Source organism: Nyctibius grandis (assembly GCF_013368605.1).
Source record: "Nyctibius grandis isolate bNycGra1 chromosome 34 unlocalized genomic scaffold, bNycGra1.pri SUPER_34_unloc_1, whole genome shotgun sequence".
Lineage (NCBI taxonomy): Eukaryota > Metazoa > Chordata > Aves > Nyctibiiformes > Nyctibiidae > Nyctibius > Nyctibius grandis.
This window is the reverse complement of record NW_027167468.1, coordinates 277,669-287,776: the sequence shown is the minus strand read 5'-3', so window position 1 is coordinate 287,776 and position 10,108 is coordinate 277,669. Positions and strand designations below refer to the sequence as shown.

The 10,108-nt window shown below is 51.0% G+C and overlaps 1 pseudogene; it reads left to right on the top strand.

Moving 5' to 3' along the window:
• Positions 1-4,014: 4,014 nt before the first annotated feature.
• LOC137676981 (olfactory receptor 14C36-like) lies at positions 4,015-5,034 on the top strand (annotated as a pseudogene).
• Positions 5,035-10,108: the final 5,074 nt, after the last annotated feature.

Sequence of the window (10,108 nt, the reverse complement as noted above, 5' to 3'; positions counted from 1 at the left end):
CGTGACCGCGAGATAAGAAAGTATGTATGTTATAAAAGAGCTGTGTTAACTACAATAAAGTGACTATTAGAGCATCATATTGGTGTGCTGTAGTCCGTTCCTCGCATGGACCCCAACAGACTGGTAAGGATGTAGTTTGCTCAGGTAACCCATGGCTTGATCCCCACCTGCCACAGGTTGTTCTCCAGAGTCCTGCCTCAAAGCTCAAAGGCCTGGGAGACCTTGCTGGTAGTATCTATGGCAAAGAGGACAGAGTATCACAGATCTATCTATGTCTATTCTAACTAAATTCAAAAGTGGTCCCACATTATCTCTGTTTTTTCTTTAGCTGCTCCTGAAGTAGGAAAACCTCCTCTTGGTGCCCTTGAATGCCCTTTTCAGTTTCAGGTGAGTTTTGATATGAACCACTGCTGTGCTTGGATTATGCTGTCCTTGGAGGCAAGATGTATCCAGGCTCACTGAAAATGACTGGTGTGTTCCTTGACTGGATCATCAAGAGTGTGAGTAAAGACCCTGGTGTGATGTGCTTTGTGTTCATGTAATTCCTGCAGCTCTTGGTTAGAAGAAGAGACAGACTGTGCCTCTCTGATGGCACTGATGACCGACGCCTGTGACTGATGGCATCAGGCAATGGCACACAGGCACCAAATCACACTCTCTGTGATGCTGTCTGGGGGGTCTGTCCTGCACACGCCCTGAATTCAAATTGCTTTGCTTTAAGTCCTCTGCTGTCCCTGCAAGCCCTGGCATCTCATGTAGCTCTATGGGCCTGGATGTGAACACTAACTTGAGTAGCTGCCCTGAATTCTGATAGGAAATGTGGGGCTGAACGTGAAACCACTGCCAGTGCAGTCAGGAGAGACCTAGTAAATACAGCTGGTGGAGAAGAGAAAGAGAGAGACTGAGCTCTCCCTGTGGCACAGGACTCTAGTTATTCAGATGAAAAAAACTCTGCAGGCTGCCCTGAACATAATGGGTGGGGACAGGTTCAGTTGCCCTTAATTTGGGCATCAGCTGTCATTCCAGTTGGCCAAAGAAAATTCCCAGCAGCCTCTGAGAGAATTCCTCCAGGTGTTGGCCTGTGTCTATGAACTGCTCCATTACAGCTTGCAGTTACCTGCACATCTCTGACCACCCCTGACACCTTCAATGTCACCAGACTGGTGACTGAACAGCCCAATCCTGCCCTCCATCTCCAGTAATCGGCATGTGAACGTAGAGAAGGAGCTCACATGCAGGTGCCTATTTTGTGCCCACCTGAACACCTGAGGCAAGAGGAATCCCACCTCCTGTGGGTTTGTGGTGTGCATGGGAGGGGGCTGGGTCCCCTTCTAGCCCCAGGACTACAAACCCACAAATGAGATGCTTCTATTGACTCATCTGCATCCCTTCCCTCAGCAGGGGTAAAGGACATCCCTCTCATTCACAGTCCAGTTGTCCTGTCTAATGATGGGACAAGGAAATATCAGTCTTAGACCTAACTGAGGCTCTCAGAGGAGACATGTTGCGACTGCAAAGAAGTGTCTCTCCCAAGCTGTCAGATGAAACATCAGTGATTGCTTCAGCCTGTTTCACAGCTGGTTCCTCTGGAGCCCCAGGGACACCACAAGGGAGCCCAAACGGGACAGAGGAAGAGACACCTTGGGCTGGTCCCTCTGCTGCTGAGCTGGGCTGGGCTCCTGGGATGGAGGGAGCTCATGGCAAGTGGGCAGCGCTGCAGAGAGACGGCTCTGCCCAGGAGCAGCTCCTCTGCAGAGTGCAGCAGGGCTGAGGGCACTGCCTGCAGGCAGCGAGGGGAGAGGAGCCAGGCAGAGAGAGGTTAAAGGCAGTGTGGGGTGGGAGGGTGCTGAGAGCTCACTGGGGGAGAAATCTTCACAGCCCTCGACAAGGTAAGTCTCTGGCTGCAGGACAATGCAGGGGCAGTTCCTGGTGGGATTACCTGAAGCTGCTGCATCCCACAGTTTACAGGATCTGTCAAGATGTCTCTCACAGTATCTCTGTTGTAGGTCAGCACTCAGCCTGCCCAGGGAGCTCTCTCCGGTGCTGCAGGGAGAAGCTGTGGGTGGAAGGAGGGAGCCCAGACAGGGCAGGGTCCTTCTGCTGTCGAGAGGGTGCTGTGTGGGCCAGGGCTGCTCACAGCTCCAGGTCAGCACTAGGAAACTTGCAAGGGGATGTTTCAAGAGTAAGGTCAAGACAGGGTTTGCTATAAAGATAAAGAGATTTCCTGAGTCTGTGATTTCAGTTTCCTACTTTGAGGGCAGGGGACAGGAGGGGAGTGGGGGAAAAGAAAAAGAGCAGTAGAAAAGAAGCGCTCAAATTTGAACAAGTCATTGAGACTCCTGAGCTGTACCTTTGAGTGGTCAGCAGGTCTTCTGGGAGCCGCCAAAAGTACCTCCAGCCACTCCTCTGCCCATGGACACCACCAGCATCACCTTTGCTGGACCCAACAGGGTGTTCTGCCCTTCTGAACCTCCAAACAGGAATATGCACGCAGCCAGTGCCCTGCAAACAGGCAGGTTTGTGTAGGTGAGTGCACAGAGGTTGCAATGGGGTTTGTGAATGCTGACAGGGAAACACCTCCCAGGAGGAAAATCTCCAGGCAGCAGCGATATGATCTGGGAATGAGAGGAAACTAAAACCAGAAATGCTGTGGGAGTGAGAGTTCAGAAAACTCCGTGTGACCCCCTCCAATGCAGACCCCTTCCTCTGAGCAAGTCCCCTTGCCTCCTCTCCCACACACCAAAGCCTCTGCCCTCAGGGCCGTGGGGTCCAGGACATGAACCCCCTCCTGTGCAGCCAGAGCTCCAGCAGAGCCGTGGCGCAGCTCTCCAGCCACGTGCCCAGTTCCCTCTGCAGAGCACAAGGGCTGAGAGCAGCTGCCCGGCAATGCTGGTGTGTGGGAGGTGGCGTGCACAGCTGGGTCAGGGTACCGCTGTCCTGAGGGCCCGCCTGCCTCTGCCCTGGCCTCTCCCAGCCACACCCTCACTGGATTTTCCCTTGTTTCTCCACTTGTCTCTGTTATTGCTGTGGTTATTTCATTCTTGCTGCCAGGCTCTCTAGGGAGGTGGAGTTTGAGCTGCAGAGGCACACACTGATCTTGGGGGTCCTTTCATGCAGGTGTGTCCATGGGAAAAAGTGTCCCAGCTTTCCTCCCGTCTGTGGGATCTGGTCAATACAGTGTGTGGGGCTGGGATATGAGCTGCCTCCTACTGAGATGTCCTTGTTAGGACACTTGGCTGTCCCCTTGAGATGTCCTTCCAAGCTGTGAGCTGCCCTCAAGAATGCAAACCTCTCTCATAGCACCTCTGTTTTATCTTAAAGCCCCAAGGAGAATGCAAAGCCTCTGTGACTGAGGAAATGCTGTTGGGTTGGTGAAATAAGGCATGAGTGTCATGAGCTGGAAGTGGGGTGCTGAGACCTTGAGAAAGGGTGAGACATTTAGTGGTCTGCAGTGGATCCCTCTGCTCTCAGCAGCATCTGGTTATTTTTCAGGTTAATATGGGAGTGTGATAACCCTCCATGTGAGAAAGATGCAAGCCCAGAGAGACTGGGAACTAGACAGAGGGACAGACCAGCTCCTCTCACTCTGCACTAAGCCACAGGCAATCCTCTTGCCTCGCAGGACTCGCTCTGTTCTCCCTGAGTGCAGCAGAAATGCTGAGGGTTTCTGACATCCAAGAATACTCACGAGGGAAGATGGAGGGAGAGGTGTAAAAGAACCTAGAACTCTTAAACTGCCTTCTGCCACCCCTGTTCCTTAGCTCTGGGGGTGCAGATACTGACAGGCCATTAACAGCATTTTCATAGGACAAAGTTGAACCCGAGCACTGGTCCCTGCCCCTACCAACTTCTGCAGAGCAGGACTGACTTATCAAGAGCCCATGGGAGATGTCCTGCTCTTCATTGGACACGTGGCCAGCACCAACCCGGGCTCCAACCACAGAGCTGAAGGAAGGTCTCCTAGAAAAACAAAAGGATGTCTGTGTGTGTTGAAGGGGGGGGAGACTGTGGGAAATGGCCTTGATTTTGCTTAGAGAAGTCTCCCCTAACTTGTCACTGTTTTTTTCTCCTATGACAGTGCTCCATGCCCAGAGGTAGCAAATGTCCAATGGCAGCTCGATCACCCAGTTCCTCCTCCTGGCATTCGCAGACACGCGGGAGCTGCAGCTCTTGCACTTCTGGCTCTTCCTGGGCATCTACCTGGCTGCCCTCCTGGGAAACGGACTCATCATCACTGCTGTAGCCTGTGACCACCACCTCCACACCCCCATGTACTTCTTCCTCCTCAACCTCTCCCTTCTCGACCTGGGCTCCATCTCCACCACTCTCCCCAAATCCATGGCCAATTCCCTCTGGGACACCAGGGCCATCACCTACACAGGATGTGCTGCACAGGTCTTTCTGTTTGTCTTTTTCATTTCAGCAGAGTATTGTCTTCTCACCGTCATGGCCTATGACCGCTACATTGCCATCTGCAAACCCCTGCACTATGGGGCCCTGATGGGCAGCAGAGCTTGTGTCCACATGGCAGCAGCTGCCTGGGCCAGTGGGTTTCTCTATGCTCTGCTGCACACGGCCAATACATTTTCACTACCCCTCTGCCAAGGCAATGCTCTTAACCAGTTCTTCTGTGAAATCCCCCAGATCCTCAAGCTCTCCTGCTCACACTCCTACCTCAGGGAAGTTGGACTCCTTGCGGTTAGCCTTTTAGCAACATTCGGATGTTTTGTTTTCATTGTGCTGTCCTATGTGCAGATCTTCAGGGCTGTGCTGAGGATCCCCTCTGAGCAGGGACGGCACAAAGCCTTTTCCACGTGCCTCCCTCACCTGGCCGTGGTCTCCCTGTTTCTCAGCACTATAGTGTTTGCCTACCTGAAGCCCCCCTCCATTTCCTTCCCATCGCTGGACTTGGTGATGGCAGTTCTGTACTCAGTGATTCCTCCAGCAGTGAACCCCCTCATCTACAGCATGAGGAACAAGGATATCAAGAATGCCCCGTGGAAACTGATGACTGTGTTATTTTCAAAGCAATAAACTGCCCATCATCTTCTGCAGAGCAGTTATAACATAACACATTACAGGCCCAGCCTGTCTTTTTTTTTTTTTTTTGGTGGTGGTGTTTTTTTACTTCTGATAATGTTGTCATCCCCTTTTCTAATTCACTGTCTGCTTTTCTTTTGTGGCTGTAGAAATGAGGAGCCGTGCTCTCTGTGTGTTTAAACAAAATAAAAGACCGTGTAGTGACTATTTTTTTCCTGATATCCTTCCTCCAAGGCCTTTTTGGAGCTGCAGGGACAGTTTCTGTGTGCATGGGTGGAGGGGAAAAGATACTCAGCATGGCAGCACTGCCAGGGAACACCAGCATTTGGTCTTCCAGAGCTGTTCTCTTTCCACTTCCACACTCTCTGTTCCCTCGCATTGCTGTAAGGCCTGAGTGCTGTGGCAGCTTGGTCACAGTTGTGCTGCATGGTAGTCCTCTGACCACAGGCAGGGACAGGCAATGGGCACTTCTGTGACAGAGCTGACCTCCGTAACAGCCTTTCCATAAAGAAAGGTGATCTCCTCAGGGCAGTGACTGATGGCTTAGGTCTTCTTCCAAAGATTCTCTCAAGAATATGCCCAGGAAAGTGGCCCTCAGATGAAAACACCAGTGTACAGCTAAACAGTGTGGGTGCACAGAGCTGGGCACGCAGCAGTGTCCTCGCACAGCCTGGCCTCCTACTTTAGACCTGAAGGACCAGCAGAGCTGTGCTGATGTGTGCTGGACACCCTAGGGATTCTGCCACAGGGCAATCATCATGGACCAGCCCCTCACAACCACCATTCCCAGCACTGGCCTCTCACCACAGCTTGGAGAGGTTCTTTGTCCCTCCATGGAAGGACACCGAGGTCAGAAGTCCGTGTTTGCATTGTACAGACAAGATGTAAACATGCACATCGTGTGTGTGAGTTGAGATGAACTCGAGTAAACACAAACGTCATCAGCTAATCCTTAGGGTTCTAAGATGGCCTGTGGGACAGACAGTGTGTCGAGGTCACTTCACGTTGGCAGTAACATCCCATGGGAAACCACCTGAATGCAGCACTGGGATGTGCTTCTTTGAACAGAGATCCCTGTTTCCATTCCTCATAAAATGAGGCATCTCAGATGAGTGTAGGGCAGGGCGATACACTGCAGGGCTGAGGTATCTCCTGTCCTTTGGGAGTGGCAACAGGAGGCCAGAGAGACACTACCCCTGCTGCAGGGCACAGACTCTGTGTACAAGGGAAAGACTCTCTCTGAACATCCCTGGGTGCAGAAGGAGTCCATGAGGCCAGCTCAGATGGGGACACCTGACAGAACCCTCACATTTCTGTGTGTGACTCCAGGAACAAACCCCACTGACCCAGTGAGATTCATCTCAGCTGCCTTGGACAGGCTCATTGCAAGTGCTCCTGTCTGCTACGTCACCCTTGCATGTGATTCTGGATTGTGCTCTCAAAAGTGCCAGAGCGATCAGAGAGGTTCTGGGGTCCTTGGAAAAGGCAGACGTCAAACTCATCTTCAAGAAGGGCAGGAATGAGGACTGGGAGAATTACAGTTTGTCACTGTACCTCCGTCCCTGGGAACAGGATGGGACATGTCCTCCTGTAACCGTTTCCAGGTACCTGAAAGACAAGAAAGGGATTGCTGAACCAAATGGGCAGGGGAAAGAAAGGCATGTTGTGTGGATGATGCAAAGCTGGGCAGAATCCTTGAACAACCTCATCTGGTTCACCCTGCCTTGAGCAGGAGAGTGAGACAATATCATGTTCAGGGCTCTCTTCAAACCTGGGTTATTCTATGGCTCAATGAATCTTTGCCTTGGAGAGGTTGTTGGAGACACAATAGGTTGAGGAAGAAGGAAAAAAAAATAAGAGTCAGAAAAGGAGATATAAGAGGTTTCAACATAAATACAACAGTTCCTGTGAAGAATGTTTCTCCACTCAAACCATTAGTAGGAAATATACTGGATAAATTTGATAAAACAAGCATACTTCTACCTGGTGAGGTCCTGGGCCATAGAAGGGTGATGGATGGGTATGGTATTATGAGGGCAGTTGTGTCTCAGAAACTCATAATCCAATGGGAAGTGTATGGCTGTGAGGGGGACTGTAAGGTCAGTTCTGTCTCTGGAGGTGATAGGCCAGCAGCAGGAACATGGCTGGGAAAGTACCTCTGCCAAAGTGCCCCATAGGCCTGTCCTGGTTTCATTGGGATTTTGTTTCAGCTTGTGGCCAACCATGGTGATCAAGGTCCTTAGCAGTTAAACGCAGGGCAGCTGACCCAGGCTGGCCCACAGGTGTATTCTATATCATTAACATCAAGGTCACTATAAAAGGGAGGGCTTGGTGGGGAGAGGTGGCCTGGCCTGGCCTGGCCTGGCCTGGCCGTGCCGTGCCGTGCCGTGCCGTGCCGTGTAGTGTATGCTCTCTTCTGTTCTCTCCTACCTCTTCCTCATTCCTGGTGATTTCTGGAGCAACTTGCAAGTGCTCTATAGATAAGTACACTTTGTGTTGTTATTGGTTTCTTTATTTTATTAAATCTGTTTAACTTCTAACCCATGAGTCTCCTTCCTTTTCCCAATTCCCTTTCTTGTTTGGGGAAGGGACATTGGGTGATAGAAAAACTGTTTATTGTTTAGCCCTGGGCGTGGGCTAAATGCAGACAATATTAAAGCCATTCAAAATCTTCCCTGACCAGGTACTAAAAATAAATCATAGAATGATTTAGGTTGGAAAAGTCTGTTAAAATCATCAAGTCCAACTGTTAACCCAGCACTGCCAAGTCCACCACTCAACCATGTCCCTAAGCACCACATCTACATGTCTTTTAAATACCTCCAGGGTTGGTGACTTCACCACTCCAGCCTGTTCTGGTGCTCGACAACCCTTTTGGTGAAGAAATTTTTCCTAATATGCAATCTAAACCTCGCCTGGCAAAACTTGAGGTTGTTTTCTCTCATCCTATCGCTTGTTACTTGGGAAAAGAGACTGACACTCACCTCGCTACAACCTCCTTTCAGGTAGTTGTAGAGAGCGATAAGGTCTCACCTCAGCCTCCTTTTCTTCAGGCTAAACAGCCCCAGGTCCCTCAGCCGCTCCTCATCACACTTGTGCTCCAGACCCTTCACCAGCTTCGTTGCCTTTCTTGGGACTCACTCCAGCACCTCAATGGCTTTGTTGTAGTGAGGGGCCCAAAACTGAACACAGGATTCAGGGTGCGGCCTCACCAGTCCCAAGTACACAGGGACGATCCCTGCCCTAGTCCTGCTGGCCACACTAGTGCTGATACAAGCCAGGATGCTGTTGGCCTTCTTGGTCACCTGGGCACACCACCAGCTCATATTCAGCCGGCTGTCGGCCAACACCCCAGGTCCTTTTCTGCTGGGCAGCTTTCCAGACACCCTTTTCCAAACCTGTAGTGTTGCATGGGGTTGTTGTGACCCAGACTTCCTTGACCCATGCAGCTGTAAGCTACCACTCCCTCAGGCAGAAACTGTCTTGTGCCGTCATGATAATCACTTCCACTGGCTGTGTTCCTTCTCATATCTGCCAGGATATTGTTTGTCTTCTTTGCTGATAGCTCATGTCTTGTCCAACGGAACCTAGGGACCACCAAAGATTTTGTTCCATAGAGATGTAAGCAGCAAGGAAGTCCCTAACCTCTGTCACAGAAAGGTGTTTGTCCACCCCCAGGGCAGTAATTTGGGTTGGTCCTTGCTGATTATCATGAGGTTCCTCTTGGCCCGTCCCTCCAGCCTGCAGCTTCTTGGAAAAGAGAATACTGGGGTTTTGAAAGCCTTACTGGAGTCCTGGTACATGACACTGCTCTCCCCTCATGCAGAGATCCATCATAGGAAGCAATAAGGATAGTCAGGCATGATCATCCATGGGTTCATCCAGGCACCTTCTCTTTCACACACACAGAAATGCTATCCAAGAGGACACACTCTGGAACATGTTCCTCTTCCAAAGTAGACCCTTTAGCTCCCCAGTTCATCCTCTGGGCCCTTTTGAAAGGTGCACACAACATTTGTTCTTTGTCACCTGTCAGGGAGTCCTCCCAGTCTCCATGACCTTTCATAGATGATGGAGATTTGACTCACTGTGACATCATCTTGCTTTCTCAATACCTTTGGATGCAGCTCCTCTGGTCCTGTGGGCTGGTAAGGGTTGGGTTTGCTCAAGTAGCCCCTAATTTCCATCAGCCACTGACTATTCTCCTCAGAGTCCTGCTTCAAGGCATAAAGGCCGGGGAGACCTTTGCTGAGGCAAAGAGGACATAACATATCTCCAATGTATCTCTACCTGCCTTGTAGGTAGATTAGAGTACGGCGACCGGAAAATCTTGGGCTGTAACGGAAGGTAGGCGTGGCAAAAGGAGCAGGATGTGCAAGTATCGTGCGAGTTCGTACAGGACAAGATGACTATATAAGGCTGTTGTGCAGTTAAATAAACGCCATTTGTTGCATCTTCACATTGGTGTCAGTGCTCAATGGCCCTGGGGTGCGGATAGCCTCAGGCCAGCCAGCAACCGAACGGAGCTTGCCGCAGACAAGCGGCAACAAGTGGTGACCCTGACGTGATTGCTGGGCTGGCAGACCGCAGGCGGTCTGAGTGGGTTCGCGAGCCATGGAAACCTTGATAAAGGTGATTTCGTTACTGGGCGGGGAATTTAAGATTTCTGTGAAATCGAAAGACGTAGCCCAGTGTGTGGACCGTCTCGTTAAAGGGGGGTGCGGTGGCAGGACCGGCTGATTGTTTACAGCCGAATACCTGGGAGCGGTGCTCGATGCAGCTCGCTGAGCGAGCTACGGCAGCGGGTTCTGCCAAAGAATTAAAAACATGGGGAGTTATCTTGTGGCTGCTACGGGCTGCGCGGGAGGACCGGGCGACATGGGATGCGGCTCGGGCGTGTTTACATGGGGTCTACCCTGACCAAGACAGAAGTGGCAGTGGTGAAACTCCTCCAACATATACTCTCTGAGAGAGGAATTAAATATGACGAAGCTGCGTTAAAGCAGTTACTGTTTTGGGCAAAAGATAAAGGACATTTTACAACCTTTAATGATGTCTTTGAAGTGCC